Here is a 15747-nt window from a genome sequence, read left to right on the forward strand (position 1 = left end):
TTTTATTATTAAAAAGAATGAATTTTTGGTTATAAACGCAGATCAGTTCATTTTTTTTAATTGATGTTTTCTTAAAACTCTTTTTTTGTTTTTTTTAAAAAAATAATTTTTAGGTATTCGACCTACCTGACCCAAAAGGCCGATGGCGACTCCCAAATTATTTTCAAAAACCATTTATTCACATCACTTTTCCCGCCAAATAAAAAAAAAATTCGTGCCCGGACGAAAACCGGTTACGACATTAAGGGATATAAGTCTTCCATGCAAGCTCATAATCTTTGTAATGGAGAGCTTTGAATACATGCTGAGAACAGTATTCCAGATCTTAGCAGAGGTGTGTGCTCCCACAAGCTGAGGAAGAATCGAAGAACTGATTGTTGAGAGGAGCCATGATGTTAATGACCTGTCATGCTTTTTGTGACGTCGATACGTCGGATTCACCATTAACTCACCACAATCACCTACAATGGTCTGAGGTGAAATCGGCAACGATTCATCCAACAAATGTTCCAGCTCATGTCCTTGAATCAAAAGGAGCACTTGCTGCTTCCAAAGAAGAAAGTTGTTATCATCCAATCAAACATTAACATATTTGTTCATAAATGGCGTCTCCACAATTAGATCGTTGGCCACAACAACACTGTTTTCTTCAGATGTAACTTCAACTGCAACAAAGGAATCAGGCATGATGAGCAGAAAATGTAATAGTCAAAGAGAAATCACCGTGAAAACCACTAGCAATTGGATCACTAGACAGCTGATACCATGTTAAAACTACGATGAACACAGCTTTGGAAAACAAAAAGAAAGTAAGAAAACAAATGAAGAAAATGTAGGCTAAAATGAATGCCTTAGCCTTGACTAGATGGTCTTTTATATAGCCATGCACATTCTATAACGGGTTACCACTATCAATTTAACTCAATGGAAAGCTGGCTTAACCCCCTAACTAACCTTAACATAAACGGTTAGCAATAACAACAACTAACAGCTCCAGTTGGCAAACCTTCCAGCTGACATTACTTAAGTCTCAATACGCACTAAGGCCAGCAACTTTGATGGCATTTCTCTTCTCCATCAATGTCCTCAAGCTCTCAGCATCTGCGAACCTTCTGGCACCCGCACGATATTTGACATAAGAACATAGTCACCTCTGTAACTCTTCTCGGTGTCCATTATCTTCGATGTCACCCATCTCGACATTACCATAAAAGCTACAGGCACCGAGCAGTATTCTCCAAACCACTTCATTTGATATTTTTTCGGCTTCTTTCAACCACCATGCCCTTCCCAACATGTCTACCAAACACCCATAGTGCTTGATGTCAGGTGAGATTCGATACTCATTAACCACCTTTTCGAAAAACTTGTGCCCTTCCTCAACCATACATCCACGGCTACAAGTATTCAAAACACTCACAAAAGTGACCCTATTTGGCTTCCAACCTTCTTGCTTCATCCTTTCAAAGCTCTCAACAGCTTCTATCCCCATCCCATGCATTGTAAAACCTGAAATCAGTGATGTCCATGAAACCAAATCTCTAGTAGCAGTCGAAATATCTTCGAGAAACCTCAATGCACTTACTATGCAACCGCACTTTGCATATGTGTCTATAAGCGAATTAATGACATAAATGTCGGACACAAGAAACTTTATCTTTAATCCATAACAATGAATCAACTGGCACATCTTGACATCTCCAAGTTCCAAACAGCAGGCAAACTAACAAAAGAGGTGTTTGGTTCAGGTAATCTGAGATTACCGGGGGAATGGAATCTCATTCCCCCGTTTGGTTGGCCAACATTCCTAGCCCCCGGTAATCTTTTATTACCAACAGTGGATTTTTTGGGGTATATTACTGGGAATGTCATTACCTCCTTTCCTTTAGGTATTATTAGATTACAAGCTTTTTGAACTAAAATGCCCTTAAAATTTTTATTTTTTTTCCAAAAATATAATTCTTCTGTCGTTGAATAATAAAAATTCTACGAATGTTTAATTACAAATTTATCCTTAAACTATTTTAGATTTACAAAAAAAGTCTATAATTAGAATTTTATATGAAGATCAGGGGTTAAAATAAAATTTTACCCTTTCATTAAATCTATTTATCTTTTCAATTTTGTAAAAAAAAATATAAATTTTTTATAAATTTAAAATTTTAAAGAAAATATATAAATTACGTATAGTAATACTATAGTAGAATTCAACTTGTTAAAAACAAATATATAATAAGGATAATTTGGTAAAATATACATTCCAATAATCTTTTATTCCTTTAATCAAACACGATAATCTTACATTCCTGTTAAACCAACCAAACACAAAATACAACATTCCCAATAATTCTATTCCCGAGTAATCTTACATTCCGTGAACCAAACGCACCCTAAGAGTGTTATTTCACTAGGATCTACCCCATCATCCGCAACCATTCTTCGAAACAAACCTATAGCCTCCCTATGCTGGTTCATCCTAGTGTATCCATCAATCATCCCACTCCATGAAACAATATTCCTATCGGGCATCCCTTTGAACAAAAAAACGTGCAAACTGAATCTCTCCTTGCTTTAGCCAAGCCAGTGATCATCACATTCCAAGTCACGTGATTCTTCTCAAGCATCTTTGGGATTTTCACTTACAGAATAGCATCTAAGTAAATCACTGAAGAGCCTAACAGATTGGGAAAATGAGGCAGTTTGAGTAAGTAAGAATGAACTTGCTTTGGGACTCTTTGATTTGTCGGGGTTTCGTTTAAGAATGAGAAAAGGAAGTATTTTTTATAGTTTTGTTCATGTTGATGTGAACGGGAAAGATGGGTTTCGATTGGTTGAGGTGATCCAGGTGAAAGCAAAGAAGTGAATGAACGAAGGAACCATAGAGAAAACTTGGTTTTGGATGGAAATGGAGGTTTTTTTGACTTCAACATGGCTTAAAGACAGCATAAGCGATGAAAAGGTTTTGGTTTATTTTCAGTGAAAATGTGTTCAAGCTTTCACCTGGATTTGTTTATGATTCTAAAAGAAATTCACATTGTTGGAACTATTTGAAGGCACAATTAGGATTTGTTAGTAACTGTACCACATAAAAAAACAGGAATTTCTGGGGAAAAAAAATTATTCAGCCAATCAATGAAAAATGGAGAACAACCCGTGTTTTTGTTGCTAAACTACCTCACAATAACACTAAATTATCTTAAAATATTTTATCTAACATTAAGTTTTTAAAAATTATAAAATAAATATTATTTTTTTAATTTTATTATAAAATAAACATCAAGCCATTAATATTATACTCAACAAATGTTTATTGTATACAAAATTAACAAATAATTATAAGTGGATGATAAAATATTTGATCATAATTTTTTGATCATGTTATAATTAGAATTATTTATAACATTAATAAATTATATGATTAATATATACTTGAATTTTAGTTTAACATTGTGCTCAATTATACGACGTGTGACAAATGCTTATACCCAAGTGTAAGATGAACTGTCTTCATCTTCAAATACATTATTTACAAAGTGCGAATATGATGTAACTTTTCTACAAAACTCTGATACATTTTCAAATATTTCCACTCAAGTTTTCACATTTGTTTCCAATACAAAATCACACATGTTCAATCGCTGGCAATTCCTTTTTATCTATCCTTGGAAATGAAAATGATGATTTGGAAGTAAACTATGGTTGAAAAATGGCTGGTTTAGTAATTTGTACGGAGTCAAATCAGATTGGCTGGTGCTCTTAGCGTTCCTGCAAGAACCCGTATGTTTCTTTGATGGCTCCGAGTAATTCTCATGATCAGTGCTTGAATATTGGCGCTTGAGTTTGTTTTCCATTTGCAGCAACCTGCTGTCACGGGCGGCCGGTGTCTGTTCGATGTTCCGAAAGCTGAACGGAGAAGATTCGTATCCAGTTACGTTGCACTGATTATCCGCAAGGAAACTACTGAGCATCGAGTAGTCGGTGGTGTCGCAACCGTCTTTCGGTTGGGCCCCGGAATTGGACTTCGACTTGAAAAATGTGAATTGGAGTCGCCACCAATCATTTATTTAAAACAAATGGGTTGATCGGATACCTTATTTCTTACCTGATCTGCGTCTTTCCAAAGATGTGTCGGGTTCGAGAGTCGGTTACGGTCAAGGAAGGATTAACACCCTTGAACCGTCCTTTCGGTACTACGTAATTTCCAGTTGTCTTTGATTAAGAAAATTGCAAGTTAAATTAAAAGATAAAATATGATCCGAATTACTTACCCTTAATGAGTTTACAGAAATACTCTTAAAAAATAAGATTTTAAAAGAAAATAATAATAATAAAAGAAAGTAACAAAACTAAAGAGTAAACCAAAGAAATAAATGAAACCAATAATAATAAACATAAAATAATTGGATGAAAAAAAAATGAAATTGAATAAAATAAAATAAATGAAGATAAAATATATATACAAAAGGAATAAAAAAAGTAAAGTGTTTTTTTTAAAAAGAAAAATAATAATAAGAGGAAAGAAACTAAAAATATAATGATAATAAATAAATAAAATAATAAAAAATATATATATAAAAATATAAAAATGTATGTATAATATAATACAATACTAAATAGTAATAATAATAATAAATAAATGAAAAATAAATATACATATAATATTAACTAAAAAAATAGTAATCATAGAAATATAAAATAAAATAAAGTAAGAATATATATATATATAACGTTAGGAAAATATAGTAAAAAAACATAGTAAATAAGTAAACATAGATAAATAATAATATATATATATATATAATAATAGGAAAATAATATAATATAACGCAAAGAAAAATGAAAAAAAATTATAATAAATAAATAAATAAAATATAATTAAATATATATATACATATAAATAATAAGGGTTAAATTAAAATAAAAAATGAATTAGAGGTCAAAATTAAAAGCCAATCGAAGAAAAAAAACGACAAAACACGCGGATCCACACGACTCGTTTATAAAAATCCGAATAGTTTTTCAAAAACACAAGCCTAGGGGACTAGATCTACAAAAATAGATCTCGAAAACGCCCCCGTTCATCGGCCAAAAACACTTCTCTCAGTTTTCTTTCGAAATCAAAACACAACAAGGGTAAGGAAAAATAACATGCGAAGGTATGAACTTTACCTTTCAAAATATAAATGCTTCGAAAAATAGCTACGAGTTGCTTGTAATTTTTTGCTTGGTATTTCATATATCCTCCTCCGAATCTGTTACAATAGTGAGTTACAATGACTATTTATAATGCTTGTGGATCCTATCTTTAGGAGTTTAAATAATATTAGAACTATATCCTATTTTTAGGAGTTTGAATCCTAGTGAAATTATATCCTATTTTTAGGAGTTTAAATCCTAGTAGGACGAAAAGGTATGGTGACAGCTGCCCCTCTTTGCCCATAGTTGTGTAACGAGGATAGGGCAAAGATTAAAAGACACACTTTTCGTTCAGTGGAGTTGAAAATTGACTCTGATGTTTCAATAACTCCCTGTCGAATTGAGTTACGGATGACTCCTCCATCGTGAAGTCGAGTTCATTTTGAAATGATATGAAATTGAAGCCCGTAGTTCGGAATTTGAATCATCACGTGGCTTCCCGTTGCCCTTCGGTCTTCTTCTCGGTTTAAAGACCTTGGATCGGAATCGAACTCAAAAATCTTCATTGACAGATAGTTTTTTCTTGACTTAAGCTATACTGCTTGAAAATGGTTGCTTGTCACTCAGGCACGGCTAACCCAGGTCCTCTTCTCTACTTGAAAACCTCAACTGCAACCGGAAAGTAGTGCGATTGATGTGTCATCGAGCTGAATGGAATCGAACTCGACAATTTTGATGGCAGATAACCCTTCTAGCCTTGAGTTATGCTATAAATGATGTGCCTTGGAGCTGAGCGTAGTCGAACTCGAAGGTCTTTGTTGACAGATAATCCTTCTTTGAGTTGGATATCCCTCGTCGTGAAGTTGAAATCCAATCTAAAGATGGATGATGCTTGTGTGCACGATTCCCTTCGTCGTGAAGTTAAAACTGCGGGTGGCCCCTTCGTCGTGAAGTTGAGCCTGGAATTGGATATCCTTCGTCGTGAAGTTGAAATCCAAGTAAGTAGCATTGTTCCGAGTCCAATATCTTCCGTCGTGAAGTTGAAATTGGCTCTGGAATCGGGAAATTCTTTGTTGACAACCAGCTGTCCCTTCATTGTGAAGTTGAACTTGTGTTGTCTCGGGTCCAATATCCTTTGTTGTGAAGTTGAAATTGGCTCCGAAATTGGGAAATTGTTTGTTGACAACCAGTGGTCCCTTTGTCGTGAAGTTGAACTTGCGTTGTCTGGAGTCCAATATCCTTCGTTGTGAAGTTGAAATTGGCTCTGAAATTGGGAAGTTGTTTGTTGACAACCAGCGGTCCCTTCGTCGTGAAGTTGAACTTGCGTTTTCTGGAGTCCAATATCATTCGTTGTGAAGTTGAAATTGGCTCTAAAATTGAGAATTTGTTTATTGACAACCAGCGGTCCCTTCGTCGTGAAGTTGAACTTGCGTTGTCAGGAGTCCAATATCCTTCATTGTGAAGTTGAAATTGGCTCTGAAATTGGGAAATTGTTTGTTGACAACCAGCGGTCCCTTCGTCGTGAAGTTGAACTTGCGTTGTCTTGAGTCCAATATCTTTCGCTGTGAAGTTGAAATTGGCTCCGAAATTGGGAAATTGTTTGTGGACAACCAGCGGTCCCTTCGTCGTGAAGTTGAACTTGCGTTGTCTCGAGTCCAATATCCTTCGCTGTGAAGTTGAAATTGGCTCTGAAATTGGGAAGTTGTTTGTTGACAACCAGTGGTCCCTTCGTCGTGAAGTTGAACTTGCGTTGTCTGGAGTCCAATATCCTTCGTTGTGAAGTTGAAATTGGCTCTGAAATTGAGAAGTTGTTTGTTGACAACCAACGGTCCCTTCGTCGTGAAGTTGAACTTGCGTTGTCTGGAGTCAAATATCCTTCGCTGTGAAGTTTAAATTGGCTCTGAAATTGGGAAGTTGTTTATTGACAACCAGCGGTCCCTTCGTCATGAAGTTGAACTTGCGTTGTCTTGAGTCCAATATCCTTCGCTGTGAAGTTGAAATTGGCTCTGAAATTGGGAAATTGTTTATTGACAACCAGTGGTCCCTTCGTCGTGAAGTTGAACTTGCGTTGTATGGAGTCCAATATCCTTTGTTGTGAAGTTGAAATTGGCACTGAAATTGAGAAGTTGTTTATTGAAAACCAACAGTCCCTTCGTCGTGAAGTTGAACTTGTGTTGTCTGGAGTCCAATATCCTTCGCTGTGAAGTTGAAATTGGCTCTGAATTTGGGAAGTTGTTTGTTGACAACCAGCCGTCCCTTCGTTGTGAAGTTGAACTTGTGTTGTCTCGAGTCGCACGATATCCTCCGTCGTGGATTTGAAATCGCGGATAGCCACTACGTTGTGAAGTTGAGCCTTGACTTGAATATCCTTCGTCGTGAAGTTGAAATCCAAGTATTGTATGTTGCGGGTGGACACAATTCCCTTCGCCGTGAAGTTGAAACCGTGGAGACCCCTTTATTGTGAAGTTTGGCTTCGAGCTAGATATCCTTCGTCGTGAAGTTGAAATCCACTCTCGAGCAAATTGTGTTGTTTCGAAAGAAACTTTCAATCTGTCGAGTTGGTCGAAGTGTAGCTTCTTGCTGCTGAGTTAAGCAACCAACATGAATCTTTAAAGGTGTTTTTGAATCGAGTATCCTTCGTCTTGAAGTTGAAACTTGACTTTAAAAGCTACAAAAAATTATGTATGTGGAAAATGATAAATATGATGCTCTAAAATGTATGCATAAGATGCATGTAACATGAAGTGGTTATATTTTATCTCCTGAAAAAGGTCTGATAATTTGCATTAGGATGTTGAATCCCCAAATGATGCCCAATATCAAAAATCCCCCAATATTTGATGTTGAATCTCCAAAGATGCCCCAAATGTTCCTCATTTCTTGCTTCAACATTGATTCTGAGCATGAGTTTTGTGTCTAAGAGTCACATGTCATTTACCAAGATCCACTCTAGAGAGACTGTCTTGTTTGAAAAAAATTGTTTTTCTTTCTCTTTTATTTTCAAAGTTCTGAAAATATCAATAAAGAGTTTCGAAAAATGTTTAATCAAAAGTTTTGAAAATATTGTCTCTTTCACAGTTTTACAATTGAGACGAATCATAAAACTAGAGTTCATTGGATATCAAATGTTTAATTACAATGTTAATCCTTCAATAAATTATAGCTATTTGACATGTGCCAAGATCAAAGCTATCTTTGGGAAATGGTTAAGTATGGAAATGATAAAAAGGTCTCAGGTTATTGTGTTTGGTCAAAGGTTTGGCATTTGATGCTCAAAGGTTTGATGGGGTAGCTTGCATGCGCCTCTACTGAAAGTGTTCTCCGACTCCCAGCTTTCATAGTCACATTTGGATTGTGCGATGCCTTATCAAGGAATTTGTGTGATCGCCTCAGTTGCACAATTTTTATATTTGAGCCGCCTTTTCAGGTTTTCAACTCGAATCCTCCTTTGGTTTCAAGACGTTATTAGGATTTACGTCTTGAACCCCCCTTTGTTATTTTTCTCTACCATGCATTAGTTACATTGTTTTTTGCAAACAAAGATTAATCCTGATGGGCGGGATGAAATCTGAAGATATTCTCTTTTGTTTAGAAATCCATGTATGATTAGAAGGGACTTTTAAGGCACGTAATATAGGCCAGGGTTCATGGTTATGAAAGAAAATGATAAATAGGCCCAAACAAGTGTTTCAGGGTGTTGAACCAAGGATCAATTCATTCTGATGCCTTCAATCTTGCTCAAAATGTTTCTCTCTCTTGATGCTCTATGATCTTCGAGTGAAGTGATTCAGTGATTCGGGAATGATTGTGATTGATCAATCTCATAGTTTGAAGCTTGATGTACCATTTGTCTTTAGGGAATCTTTGCATGTGCTTTTTTGTCCCTTTTTCTTTTTTATTTTTGTTCTTTTTTTTTGTTTTCTTCTTTTTTGCTTCTTTTTTTTTTGTTTTTGCCCTTTTTGTTCTGATTGAATCTTCGCACTTGGCATTTGGTTCACCTTTTGGTATCTCATCTGAATTAATGTCTTCGCTCATGTGAGCATATTTCTTCCACCTTGCCCCCCAGTGTGGAGGGTGATCCTTGGTTAGGGTTGAATCAGAAGAAAAATACTACAGGCTCAAAAGGGGACACAAGGGTTATATTCTTTCTCTTGTTGTGAAGGGATAAAGAAAGAAAGTTGTTCATCATTTCATACATGTATATCTTCACAGAAGAGGTATCCCCAGGGGGATAGATTTTCAAGATTAATTCTATTCACATGAAAACAGTGTAATTAATGTATGATAGAATTATTTCGAATGAATTATTCTTCTTTTTTCCCAGATGTCTCAATGTTCAGGCTCCCCGCGAGATGCCCCAAGTTGGTTCTTTAGAAGAATGCTCATGTTAAAATGAACAACTCAATGCCTTGGGTTTTAATGGTAAGAAAGGTTATTTTTGAGTCTAAAAAAGACAGTGGTGTGATCTTATTGACTCAAATAAAGGTATGAGTTGTATCAAAAAGATAAAGGCAATGTTCAAGAATTTCAAAATGAGGTAATGTCAAAATTTCGTCTTTTGGTAATGACCACGAGTTGTTTTGGGCAAAGAATCAAGGTATTTTATTATGGGGTTTGAGACAGGGTAAGAAAGGTCTAATCTTTCCATATGTCAAAAATCTATAATTCTTGAATAATTAAAAGAATCATTAATTCATTTAATATTCGAAGAACTAAAGATTAAAATTTGTTCAATTTCTCCACCTTAGAAAGTAACATAAATTCAATCATTTAAAAGATTAAGCAAACATGAAAGATCAAAGACGTGTCCAAACAAAACAATCCTCTAAGTGCAAATGGTATATGCCATGCCCCCTTCTTCGGCAAGTGCCTTACAGTTTTCAGAGGAATGTTTGGGGCTTCTTATGTGGTAACAGCTAACAACTTCAACATCGTAGCCCTTAGGATATGGGGATTCTTTTCTTAGATCATCATTGCAGGCTTTGTCCTACAGTCAGCTGATCAGGCTCCCACTGTATTGTTTTCAGTTTTTTTCTTTTGATGTTACAATCTTGCTTCCATGTGGTGTCATGTGGTTAAAACCACTTCATCGAATCCTCCATGAAGAAATTTCATGTTTATGAAAATGCTTAAAAATGAAATATAGATGCACAACGCAAAATGAAAAAAATGCATGAAATATTCGAGGCATTGATCCAGAAAAGTGCCCATTATTATAAATAATCCTTATTTCGACAAAAATGTTTTATCTTGTAAGAGACATAAAAACAATCAAAGGTACATTCGGACTAAATCCTCTAAACCCCGAACAGCTTCCAGCAGGTTGATAAGTCTTTTGTTTTCATCTGTCACTAGTTGTATGCCTTGTTGGACCACTCCAGCTTCCCTTGCCATGCCGTGTAGATGGCGAGCTGCCTTCTGTACTTGATCCAGGAAATCTCGGATGACTGCGTCTCTGGCCTTCACCTTTTGTTGTGCTTGCTCCCAACGGAAACGCCACTGCAAACCCCCGTCGAATGTCACTATCTGAAGCTCACTCGCTTGCTTTTTGAAGCTATTGTTTTACCATCTTTCTCATGTTGTTTCTCCAGATCAGCCATTTGGATTCTCAGGCGTTGGATTCTCAGAGTTATCCTTGACTTTATCTTGGTACCCCTTTCTCAAGTCTTCAAGCTCAAAATAGACTCTTTTCTGCTCCCTTTCCAGTTTGTCTGCTCTATCTTTCTGAGAATCGACATCTAGTTTCCATTGATAACGTTCAGCTTCAAGTTCCTTAACTCTCTGTTTCAGCTCATTATTCACAGTTTCAAACTCTGCCTTGACTATCTCAAGTTCATAAGGGACAGGCCTGAGATGTTCCTTCATGGTCCGGGTGTCTTCACAGTCTGGCATCGGGATGCTATCATTCTTTCTCAATCTTTGCTACTCCATATAATCCGGAGTAAGCATATCTCTGGCAGCCACGACATTCATCCGGGATACTTTCTTCCATGACTCGACTGCCTCTTTCATCCTCTTCTTATAACTGTCACTGTGATATACAAACTCTAATATAGATAATCCGTATGTTGCTGGGATAAACTGACGTGCCCCATACTTTCTAAGTGCCAACAACGGAGCATACCCAACTGTACCCTAAAGTCCAAGTAAGGTCATAGTGTCAGAATCCCCAAATCAGAAAAGAGCGTCACTAAGAAACAACCAGGGGGCTCTCCAAGTAATATCCCGATCCTGAAGATGAGTGAAGACCTTTATCCATTCTTCCTTCGAAGCGCCTTCATGCTATTCATAGTGATGAACTCTCCCAATGGTGAATAGGTAGTGCTGAATCGGTGGTAGGCAACCCTGTTAGTCTTCCAGAAGTGGCTGTGAATCCAGACTTGAACGAGCTGAACACATCCAATGAACCTTCCTCCACCAGTTCTTCTGTAATGATTAAGAGACCGAAAGGTCTCGGCTAAGATGGTCGGCGTTGGGTTGACTCGCCTTGGAAGTTGTTCAAATAGTTATACTACGGCTGCGTAGATGCACCCCAAGGTCTTCGGAAAGATAATCAAACCGTACATACCTAGTGCAAAAAGATCTATAGTCTTCCATTCATCAGGGTGGTTCTTCATTAGTTGCTTTATATGGATCCACTCGATTCCTTCCCCGCTACCTTTGTGTCGGAGTCGATCAGTCACCCACTTTTCATCAACCCCTGCAATCTTGGCCAGTCCGTTCTTAAAAGGCTGACCCTTGATATGTTTGATATATGCCTTCTCTAGTCTGATGCTTTCGTAGTGTAGTAGTGTGGTATACTCTTCGATAGTGGGCACCATGTCCTCCCGGTTAAAGGTGAAGCAACTATATCCTGGATTCCAGAATTGAATCAGTGCTCGGAGCAGGGGCTCATCAATCTTGACATGAAGTAAGAGGGTAATATTACCATATCGTTGGCTGAACTTCTGCTTTCTGTCATTCTTCCAACTGTCCCAAATGTTTCGCAACTCTTGGACATCATTCTGTTTCAGGCTGACAGAGGCATAGCTAACCAGCTCTGACACGTAGTTCCCCTGAAGACTGTCTCCCTTCTCTTTCTGAGTCATCTCGGACCATAGTCGTGCCTCGGCATTCTTAACCTCTTATATTACAACACCTTTGTCCATTAATTCAGATTATTTTGTGTGTAACAAAAGCTTTTTAAGGATCAATAACCTCTTGTTATGATGCAAATGCTAAAAAAAACAAACAGAAAGGCAGAAATGTTAGTAAAATAAATAAATAAATAAATGACGAAAGGAAAAAAAAAGATATGGTTAAGGTAAAAATATCCTAGGTTTTGGAAATGTGATTTCGGGGTAGGCTCTAATTCTCCATGGTCTCCCAGTTTAGGTTCTAAAAACGGTACCCGAGTTCTCTTTGCCGGTGCCCCCTTGGGCTTGCCAGACCCTTAGTCCTAAACCCATCATAGGCTTGTGTGGACTAAGTTAAACTCGAGGGGACACATTCCCTTATGCCCACACGGTGAATAAATTCACACGAAGACATAAGGTATATGAATCCCGAAGGCTACTTGCTAGGCCTGCACGGTGAATAAATTCACACGAAGGCGTCACTTTCACCCCCACTTAAAGCAGGGTTTGGAGCTCGGGTTTAGAGCCTTAGATGAAAAATATTTAAGGGCTGAAATCATTAAAAAACGGTCAGTACAACTATTTACTCGAAAATATAATCAAAAGTAATTAATAAGGATCGAAATGTTACCTTAAAATTTAAACTTACCCTTTTCATTAAAAAGACAACTGGAAATTACCTTAGCCTGACTCACTTACCTGTCTCCCCAGCGGAGTCGCCAAGCTGTCGCAACCGTCTTTCGGTTGGGCCCCGGAATTGGGCTTCGACTTGAAAAATGTGAATTGGAGTCGCCACCGATCATTTATTTAAAACAAATGGGTTGATCGGATACCCTATTTCTTACCTGATCTGCGTCTTTCCAAAGATGTGTCGGGTTCGGGAGTCGGTTACGGTCAAGGAAGGATTAGCACCCTTGAACCGTCCTTTCGGTACTACGTAATTTCCAGTTGTCTTTGATTAAGAAAATTTCAAGTTAAATTAAAAGGTAAAATTTGATCTGAATTACTTACCCTTAATGAGTTTACGGAAATATCCTTAAAAAATAAGATTTTAAAAGAAAATAATAATAATAAAAGAAAGTAACAAAACTAAAGAGTAAACCAAGGAAATAAATGAAACCAATAATAATAAACATAAAATAACTGGATGAAAAAAAAGATGAAATTGAATAAAATAAAATAAATGAAGATAAAATATATATACAAAAAGAATAAAAAAGGTAAAGTGTTTTTTTAAAAAATAAAAATAATAATAAGAGGAAAGAAACTAAAAATATAATGAAAATAAATAAATAAAATAATATATATATATATATATATATATAAAAATGTATGTATAATATAATAAAATACTAAATAGTAATAATAATAATAAATAAATGAAAAAAATATACTATAATATTAACTAAAAAAATAGTAATCATAGAAATATAAAATAAAATAAAGTAAGAATATATATATAACGTTAGGAAATATAATAAAAACATAGTAAATAAGTGAACATAGATAAAAAAATAATAATATAATATATATATATAATAATAGGAAAATAATACAATATAATGCAAAGAAAAATGAAAAAGAAATTATAATAAATAAATAAATAAAATATAATTAAATATATACATATATACATATAGATAATAAGGGTTAAATTAAAATAAAAAATGAAATAGGGATCAAAATTAAAAGCCAATCGAAGAAAAAAACGACAAAACACGCGGATCCATACGACCCGTTTATAAAAATCCGAATAGTTTTTCAAAAACACAAGCCTCGGAGACTAGATCTACAAAAATAGATCTTGAAAACGCCCCCGTTCATCGACCAAAAACACTTCTCTCAGTTTTCTTTCGAAATCAAAACACAGCAAGGATAAAGAAAAATAACATGCGAAGGTATGAACTTTACCTTTCAAAATATAAATGCTTCGAAAAATGGCTATGAGTTGCTTGTATTTTTTTCTTGGTATTTCGTATATCCTCCTCCAAATCTGTTATAATAGTGAGTTACAATGACTATTTATAATGCTTGTGGATCATATCTTTAGGAGTTTAAATAATAGTAGAACTCTATCATATTTTTAGGAGTTTGAATCATAGCAAAATTCTATCATATTTTTAAGAGTTTGAATCCTAGTAGGACGAAAAAGTGTTTGACGGCATCGGAGAAAGAACATGATTTCTGGGGACGAAGGCTAATAGTATTATTATTGTCGGTTGAAGGGCTTTCCAAGGCTGGTAAATGGGCATCTTGAATGAACTGTTCTGCTTCACCTTCCTCTTGAACTCCATCATTTTCTTCCGTTGCTGTTGATGTTGTCGAAGACAAAGCATGGGATTTCTTGTAGATGCGGCAAAGAACCCAATCATCAAACTAAAATCCACGTTAAAAAGTGTCAAATCAATGTGTAAAATGCAATGATTTGCAGTTTTTAAGAAGAGGCTCTTACCCTCATGGAGCAATCTTTAGGCCTGAATGGTCTACTGTTGTTGTTAGGGCTCTGTGAAAGTCGATACTCATGCATGATCCAATTTGTTTTCGTCCCTTTGGGAGGCCTTCCTTTGTAGAACACCAAAGCTTTCTTACACCGATGTTCGAATGCACTTCACCCCTTCCAGCTACCATTGAAGATGTAACTATAATCTTATCTGTCCCAGTTGCTTTCCAATACCCAGATCCAGCTGCCCTGTTCGGCCTTACACCATTAGGGTACTTTCGGTCCCTAGGGCTGAAAAAATACCATTCTTTTTCACCAAAAAAGCCTTGTCTGATGGAAAACAAAGACAACATTATTAGCACGTTAAAACAAGTTCAGAAATGATAACATTAGAAGGGTTGTTAAAGGAAGGCTCACCTGGTAAGTCCCAGGGATCGAATTTAGATGTCGACGTCGGTGACGATCGAAACAGGGAAAGGTGAGGAACTGAGTTTCTTCATTAGGTAATGAAGGACGAGTTCTTCATCCGTAGGGTGGAACCTAAACTCCGGAGGCAAACTTGAATGCTGGTGCTTCATGCTTAAATTCCCCCCAACTATTTAAGTTGAAGTATCTCCTTCGCATTAGATTTTGGATAACGTGTTAATATATTATTAATTTTTTAATTAATATTTAATGTATGTATAGATATAATGTTAATGAATGCAATGGTGATAGATTACTAATCTACTATAAGATTTCAAGTAAAGCTTATTATTAAAGATGTATCATTATCTAATTTATCCTGATACATAGAATTTTAAATATCCACTGTTATTTTTGTTACATTTTTATGTTTATTTTATTATTTATATTTATAATTAATTTTAATATAATTAACTTTTTTTAGTAAAATCACATATAATGATGAATGGATCTGGATTTTAATTTAATTTAATATACACTTCTGGACAGACTGGTCTGCACTAAAACTCAGAGAATGAAATTCCTGCTCCTACCCCAGATTCTTTATTGAAGAATTGGATTCCGTTTTGGCCGTCATTGTTAATAATTTTC

The 15747-nt window shown here is 35.8% G+C and overlaps 1 pseudogene; it reads right to left on the minus strand.

Moving 5' to 3' along the window:
- Positions 1–1030: 1030 nt before the first annotated feature.
- On the minus strand, positions 1031–15003 carry LOC120198924 (annotated as a pseudogene).
- Positions 15004–15747: the final 744 nt, after the last annotated feature.

The sequence above is a fragment of the Hibiscus syriacus genome, unplaced genomic scaffold (assembly GCF_006381635.1).
Source record: "Hibiscus syriacus cultivar Baekdansim isolate YM2019G1 unplaced genomic scaffold, ASM638163v2 tig00005032_pilon, whole genome shotgun sequence".
In the NCBI taxonomy this organism is placed as follows: domain Eukaryota; kingdom Viridiplantae; phylum Streptophyta; class Magnoliopsida; order Malvales; family Malvaceae; genus Hibiscus; species Hibiscus syriacus.